The sequence below is a fragment of the Cupressus sempervirens genome, chromosome 3, assembly GCF_028749045.1.
Source record: "Cupressus sempervirens isolate cs-2001-9-10 chromosome 3, ASM2874904v1, whole genome shotgun sequence".
Lineage (NCBI taxonomy): Eukaryota > Viridiplantae > Streptophyta > Pinopsida > Cupressales > Cupressaceae > Cupressus > Cupressus sempervirens.
In genome coordinates, this window is record NC_143120.1 from 61,788,460 (window position 1) to 61,795,754 (window position 7,295).

At 38.7% G+C, this 7,295-nt stretch overlaps 1 pseudogene; it reads right to left on the reverse strand.

Annotated features, from left to right (window-relative positions):
* Positions 1-2,763: 2,763 nt before the first annotated feature.
* Positions 2,764-6,564, reverse strand: LOC149564780 (L-type lectin-domain containing receptor kinase IX.1 pseudogene; annotated as a pseudogene).
* Between the last annotated feature and the right edge of the window lie 731 nt (positions 6,565-7,295).

Genomic DNA, 7,295 nt, shown 5'->3' on the forward strand with positions numbered 1-7,295 from the left:
CATCAACAACATCTCTCCCCCCACTATGATCAGAGCCCACACTGGAAGAAGCATGCTTTGCTACTTGTGCCTACAAAAATATAATTCATTTGGAAATATGAGTACATAATTATAAGTTTGTTCATGGAAACTTGTTATTGTAAAAATGAAACTTAAAAGAGGTGTACTTGGGTTTGAGGAGCAAGAAGGTCATCAGTGACACGTACTAAGGTGTCATCAACAGAAACTCCATCTCTAATAGTCTCAATCCTCTGAAATAGTGAGGAGTGCAAAGGACTAAGAAGCTGGGATGGAAGTGGTGTAGAGTCAGTAGACTGAAATAGCAACATGTCCATGTATGATCTTATGGCACTAGGAACATGAATTTGACTCAAATCTCGTAACTTCCAATCAAGCACATCAACTCCATCAGTAGAAATAGAAATACCTTGACTAACTCCTAAGGTCCCCTCGGGTGGAGCCTACAACAGACTGTTGTGCTGAGTGCTGAGCTGAGTGTTGAGTTCTACACTACTGAGTATTAGAGTTGTGTAGAGTGCTCAATGCCAAATTCCTATGCAGAGTGATGTGTACTCTAGTGTGCATGACCTGATGGCATGTCATGGGATGCTCAAAATATAGGCCTCTATGAAATCGTCTCTGCGACACTATATAAAGGCATCCCTTATGTATTTGTGATGTATGAATATGCATGTAAAAGATCATCTAGAAGATACAAGGCCATCTCCATATGCTTGTGCTCTCTAGTGAGGCCACATATATCTCCTAGGATAGGAATACGTGCAACTATAGATCTCATCAGTGGGAAGTGTAGTACTCAATGATTCCTCAGAAGATAATTTGTGCTAACTAGGTCTACTCAAAAGATATCTGCCCACAATGTCAGATGTAATGCTCCTAGCAACAGATGCAATGTGTCATATCTGATCAACTCCTTCCCTTTCAGAAGCAATGACAACTCTATCCACAGTAGCAGCCATCACCGGAGTCATTGTTGGGGTCCTAGATCCCACCAATGTACGATGATGAGGAATGACACGAGCTATCTCATGGTATGCCTCACGATCACAAACTCTATCGTGTTCTTGACCATGATATCTTGGAATATCTAAATAGTTGACGTGGTGCCCCAAATGGAACTCCACATACAATTGTTGGGCAAAATATAATGGAATTTGGTCGTTATTAGGATAATGACCATGTGCTGCTAGGAATCGAGGGTATATCATACAAGCAATATGTGGCACAACACATCTAGTAACCTGATATGCTCTGACCTCGGTCTTCCCCTCATAAAATGGGAAGGCCTCTTGTTTGATAATCTCCTTAGAAACTAGGCTTTGAATCTGGTCTAAGGATATACCAATCGAGATCTCTCCTCTAAGCTCAACAAAAATCCTATCTACAAACTGTGGTGTAAATGTAGACTATGATCTAAGTCTGTCTGTCAACTCCTCAAGACTAATCAAAATTTGCTGACATGTACCTCTATATAGATGATCCTGAGATCTCTCAATAGTTGATCTCAATCTAGCAGTCTTTGTAGTCGAAAACTAGACTATAGTTGACATATCAGGAACACGAGGGTGGATAGATGATACATCAACAGGTGGTCCCTGATCCTGAGCTTGAGCCTAAGCCTGTCCCTATCCCTTTCCATGTGCCTGATCCTTCTCCATGTCCTTGATCATGTCCCTAACCCTCTCCATGTCCCTAATCCTGAAACTGCTCATGTGATGCCATCTATGGGTACGACATGCAAACTAAATGTTAACTTAATATTACAATAAGGGGAACTTAATGTTAATATTACGAAAGTGATGAGAGAGAAAGTAAAAAGAGGGAGAGTGTGAGGAGAGAGAGAGAGAGAGAGAGAGAGAGAGAGAGAGAGAGAGAGAGAGTATGAGGAGAGATAGAAAGTGATGAGAGAAAGAAAGTCTAAGTAGAGAGAAAGTGAGAAGAGAGAGGTGTGAGGAGAGAGAAAGTGAGAAGAGAGAGTATGAGAAAAGAGAAAGTGAGAAGAGAGAGAAAGTGATGAGAGAGTTTTTCTAGATATTGAAGGTAATTTTTTATTATTTTTTATTCATCTAGAATTCTAAATCATTTTTTGTTTTTTACATTTAATCCTATTGTTGGTTTTCTACATCTTAGATCATATTTTTAGTTTTCTACATAGAATCCTATTTTTGGTTTTCTACATGTGAATCCTATTTTTGGTTTTCTAAATCTAATCATTTTTTTGGTTTTTATTGTTTATCTACCTAGCATTTTAAATAAACCAAACATATAATATTTCTTCCATTAACTAAAATTTTAACAACATTTTCTAACATTTAAACTAAAATACAACATATAAACATAAAATTAATTATTGTATACTAGGAATAACAAAATACCCGTAAAAGAGCTAAATAAATTCATAAAACTAACTAAATATTAAAAATAAACTACTAATAATTCATCAAAATAACTAAATATTCATTAAAATACAAAAATGAACATACTTGATGCGCTGAATGCTCGAAGGAGGTTGAAAATGCTAATCTGGAATGATGGTGTAACTGCAAATGTCACGAACTTTGTTCCAACCACTACTGCAAAACCATCACCATGACAATGACATTTGAAAATGGTAAAATGACTTAGAAACTGCCATTTTTAGTTTTCGTTAGGGTTTTAAAGGGCTTCAAATGAAGCCTTTGTAGCATCGTGGGAAGCCCTTGCAACTTTGTAGGAAGCCCATGACTTGGCTCCCATCGAAGCTTATTCCACATAGCTTCGAACGAAGCCATGTGGAGGAGCCCAAGCAGCCTCGTGGGCGGCAAGGGCTTTGAGAAAAGCCTGCGGCTTCCATCGAAGCCCGTTCCACATGACTTTGAATGAAGCCATGTGGAGGCTTTGATGGAAGCCTTGGCTTTGAAGCCACAAAACAAACTTTTCCCCACTTTTCATCTGATCCGTTTGTGATGAAAAGTGGGAACGAGTTGTGTAGCCTTTACCCTCTTACACATATGGTTGACAACATGTTACACTTAGTATCAAGCTTTGCAACTCTTTACAATTGACTTAGAATATTCGAAAGGATACAACTTGTTATATAAACACCATTCTAGACCATTTAAAAGAATTACATTTAAGTAACACATGACATATTTTAGCTTTATATAACGATTTAAAAAAAACATTAAATACACATGTTGGATCCATATGAGATCAAATAATTATAGCCTAACATTTTCAAAGCCGAGCATGACACATTGTAATTTAAATTGATTTGAGTTTTATATGTTTGATTATTCATTAGGCTATTGTCATTAAATATTTCAACCATGACTACATTGAATTCCTAGAATAACACTTATTGATAAAATCTAGAGTATTATCAAACAAATATCAAATTCCTAAAAATGAAAAAAAAAAACATGTAGATTATTATGTGAAATATCTATTGATTCAACTTGCGGTAGGAATGAAATGGGTGGGAGTCATTACAATTTTAATTTAGAGGTCAATTCCATGGAGTACAAGCTTTGTCCCATCTTAGGAGATTAACTTGGGATAAGAAAACATTATTAATAATGTGGGGAATGAATATCTAGACATGTGGATCCAATATTTATATCTAATGTACGAAGTTGTGTTCAAATATAAGTAAGGTGAAGTCGAATATACAAAAAACAAATTTCATTGTGTACCATTAACAGCATCAAATGCAACCTTTATTGAATAAATATATATCAAAATAATTTCGAATCTTAATTAAAGAAGTACAAATATCAAATGCAACCTTTGTTGAATAAACTTGTATATCAAAATAAATTTGATTTGTAGTTATGCAAGAAAGTCTTGTTAGAATGAGAGGTAGTTGAACTAAAAGACCGGTTATGCAAGAAAGTCTTATTAGAATGAGAGGTAGTTGAACTAAAAGAAGAAGAGGTGGTCTTTGTCCATGGTGAAGTTGATCCTGTAGAGGTTGCACTAGCATGATTGATTTTGGTTGAAACACAATTCTCATTCCTTACTATGTCCATGAGGGGTGCATATATGGGTCTAGGTAACGTAGAAGGCAATTTTGGCAAGGGGGCCTCAAATCTAAGACATCGAATGACTTGCCTCATGCTTGGTCGAATATCTGGGTCTGGATGAGAGCACCACAATCCTATACATAATAGTGCCCTTGCTTCATCTTCCTTAAAAATTCCATCCAATCTATCATCCATAGCCTCTAAGAGTCTCCCTCTTGCATATAAATCCCAAACCCAGTCTACTAGACGAACTCTTTTCTTGCCCTCATCAAAAACTGGTCGTCTCCCACAAGCAATCTCTAGAGCCACTGCCCCAAAGCTATACACATCTGATTGTGCATTAGCTTTCCCTGACATGATACACTCTGGTGCAAGGTAACCCATTGTGCCAGCAATCACAGTGGTGGCAGAATCAACTTGTCCGTGTTCCATTAGGCGAGCAAGACCAAAGTCCCCAAGCTTTGCATTGAAGTTGGCATCCAACATGATATTGCTGCTCTTCACATCTCGATGTACCACCCGTTGCTCCCATTCCTCATGCAAGTATAATAAAGCAGATGCTATTTCACAAGAAATTTTGTATCTCAGGCTCCACTCCATGGTTATATAATTATCATCAAACAAGTGGCGATCAAGGCTTCCATTAGACATGTGCTCATATACTAGCAGAAGTTCCTTTTGTTCATGACACCAACCAAGAAGTGGAACTAGGTTTCGGTGCCTCAATCGGTTGATGATGGTGATCTCTGATATATATTCCTTTTTCCCCTGTGAAAATTCCATTTTGTATGTTAGTATTAATGTACCACTATATTTTTTTTCAACACGTAAAATATAAATAAATTTAAAACTAATCATGAAGCAAATCATTATTGTGCCCATTTGTAATTAGAACTTCAAATCTATATGATGAGGAAACAATGAGGCTAAATAGTTGTATAATCAAAATTTAATCAATCATAACTATCCTTGACACTCAACCAATCATACACATCCTTGCAATCTCTAGAAATCCCACACATTGATGTTAAAAAGTTAATCAATAAATCTAAAAAGTTAATCAATAAACCTAAAAACTAACTAAATGATTTCGACATAATTGTAAAAATATAATAATATCATTTGAATTAACACCACTTTCCATAATAATGAGTAGATTTTTCCAATCCATGAGTATTATCTGAAATGCTACTTTTGGATTTAATTGTGGGATTACTTTTTCATCAATGTTGTTTATGATCATTCATAAGCTAAAAGTGTTAAATCACAGTTGACTTACTTTTTTCCAAGCTTAATCTTTTCCTCTGTGATGTTTAAGGGTGGCCATGGATCAGAGCATGATGCAAAACGTTGATGAAAAAAATACTCACACAATCAAACCTAGACACAACATTTTAGATACCACTTTCCAACCAAAAAATAAATTAAAAAAATTTACCTGTTGAGATCCACGGGCTACGCGCTTAACTGCAACTGGATGCTTGGTCCCGGGCAACAAACCGTAGTAAACTCCTCCAAACCCGCCCTGACCCAACTTCTCATTAAATCCCTTAGTAGCCCCACAAAGCTCCTTATAACTAAATTGTCGTGGCCCAGGCGCAAGCTGCCCTTGAATCTCCACATCAATTTCCTCCCCGCACAAATCTTCCCTTTGCCACTTCCTATACAAAGCCCAACAAAAGAGCCCAAGACCGCCCAAAACCGCAACAAACCCCACCACCATCAACAACCCAATTTTAACAGAATTCCCATTCCTCTTAGCAGAACCCCCGAGGTCAGAAATATTAAACTCCCAGGATATCACATTGTGAATCTCTTGAGACTCACCAGTTGAGGCTGAGAAGCCAATGGTCACCCACTCTGGCAAAAGGGTCTTCAAATCCACATCATAATAAATCGTGGGTGTTTCGTTCTTCTGTCCGTTGAACGAAACAAAAACTGAGATCCGCCCGGCCCGGTAGTCTACCCAGGCCTCCCCTTTCCGACCGGACTTGAGCCCCCCAGCGAGTCGCCACGGGCTCGTGGTTACGGACCTCACGGAATTGACATCAATTCCGACGTGGTCCATGTCGATGTCCCAATAGTTCGTAAACGTGTCGAACTCGATGGCCACGACCTCATTGGAGGAGTTCCCATCGGTGGCTGGGTCGAGGAGGCCCAGGTAGCCGTGGGTGGAGTTGTAAGGGAGTTCGGGGACCGGGCGAGAGAGAAAGAAGGCCATTCCTTCGCCATATAGTTTGTTGTTGAGGGTCTTGATGATGAACTCGAAGTGAGTCGTGAAGTTTGCCGTGGAGTTGGTTTTGGAGTCCCAAAGACGGACCAAGTGCCGGTAAGTTGCACGACCCGCGCTGCTTTTCAGGGTCCCGTCGACCCGGTTATTGGTGAGTTGAATTACGTTCTGGGAGGTGAATGCGTCGCCTGTGTAGTTTATTTCTGGGGAGTTTGGGGTGAAGGATGTGAGATTGAAGGTCAGTGCGGGGGTTTGGGAGATTAGGGTTAGGGTTATCACGATTGAGAGGATCAGATTCGGGTTGGACATTGTGAAGGGGAAGTGATTTGGAGGGGATTGACTGTGCAAGGGAGGGTGTTATAGTTTGGCAATGCCGGCCTTTGCTAGCTGGGTTGAAGTTGGAATTGGGGTTTTTTCTTTGAAGAATTTTGTTTGGTTTTACTTGTTTGTTTCATGGCGGACTGAAATGCACGGTGTCTGATCTGTTTGTTTCTTTGCTCACACCGTTTTATGTTTGTTGTTTACTGCATTGATTTGGGGATGGAAACAGTCATGGGGATGGAAACAGTCCATTCTATAGCTGTCAAGTTCATATTTTTATGCTATTCGATTGTACTAAGATAGTTGAACATATAATTCTCTTAGGTTTTCCTATTTTTATAATTGAACATATACTAGCGCTTGTACCCCTTGACGGTCCAAGAGTACAGCCGATAGGTGTCCATATCTAGAATCTAAATCAACATGAATTGCAAAGAAGGAAAGAACTAAATCAGTGGGGTAGATATTTTGAAAAAGAAGAACTAAATGTGAATGTCACGGGTATTTTGAGACAATCATATATTATGAATGGACAAATATGTGTGTGAAGTGAATATCTAGCCTGTGAATCTTGCAATGAAATACACAGAGATTGACCCACATATAATTCAACTGCCCATTTTGGCCACAACCGCTAAAAACATACACCTGATTCTCATTCACCACCATTGCATGGTAGCTCATGTTCAAAGCATCATTCAATCAAAGACCATAAACCC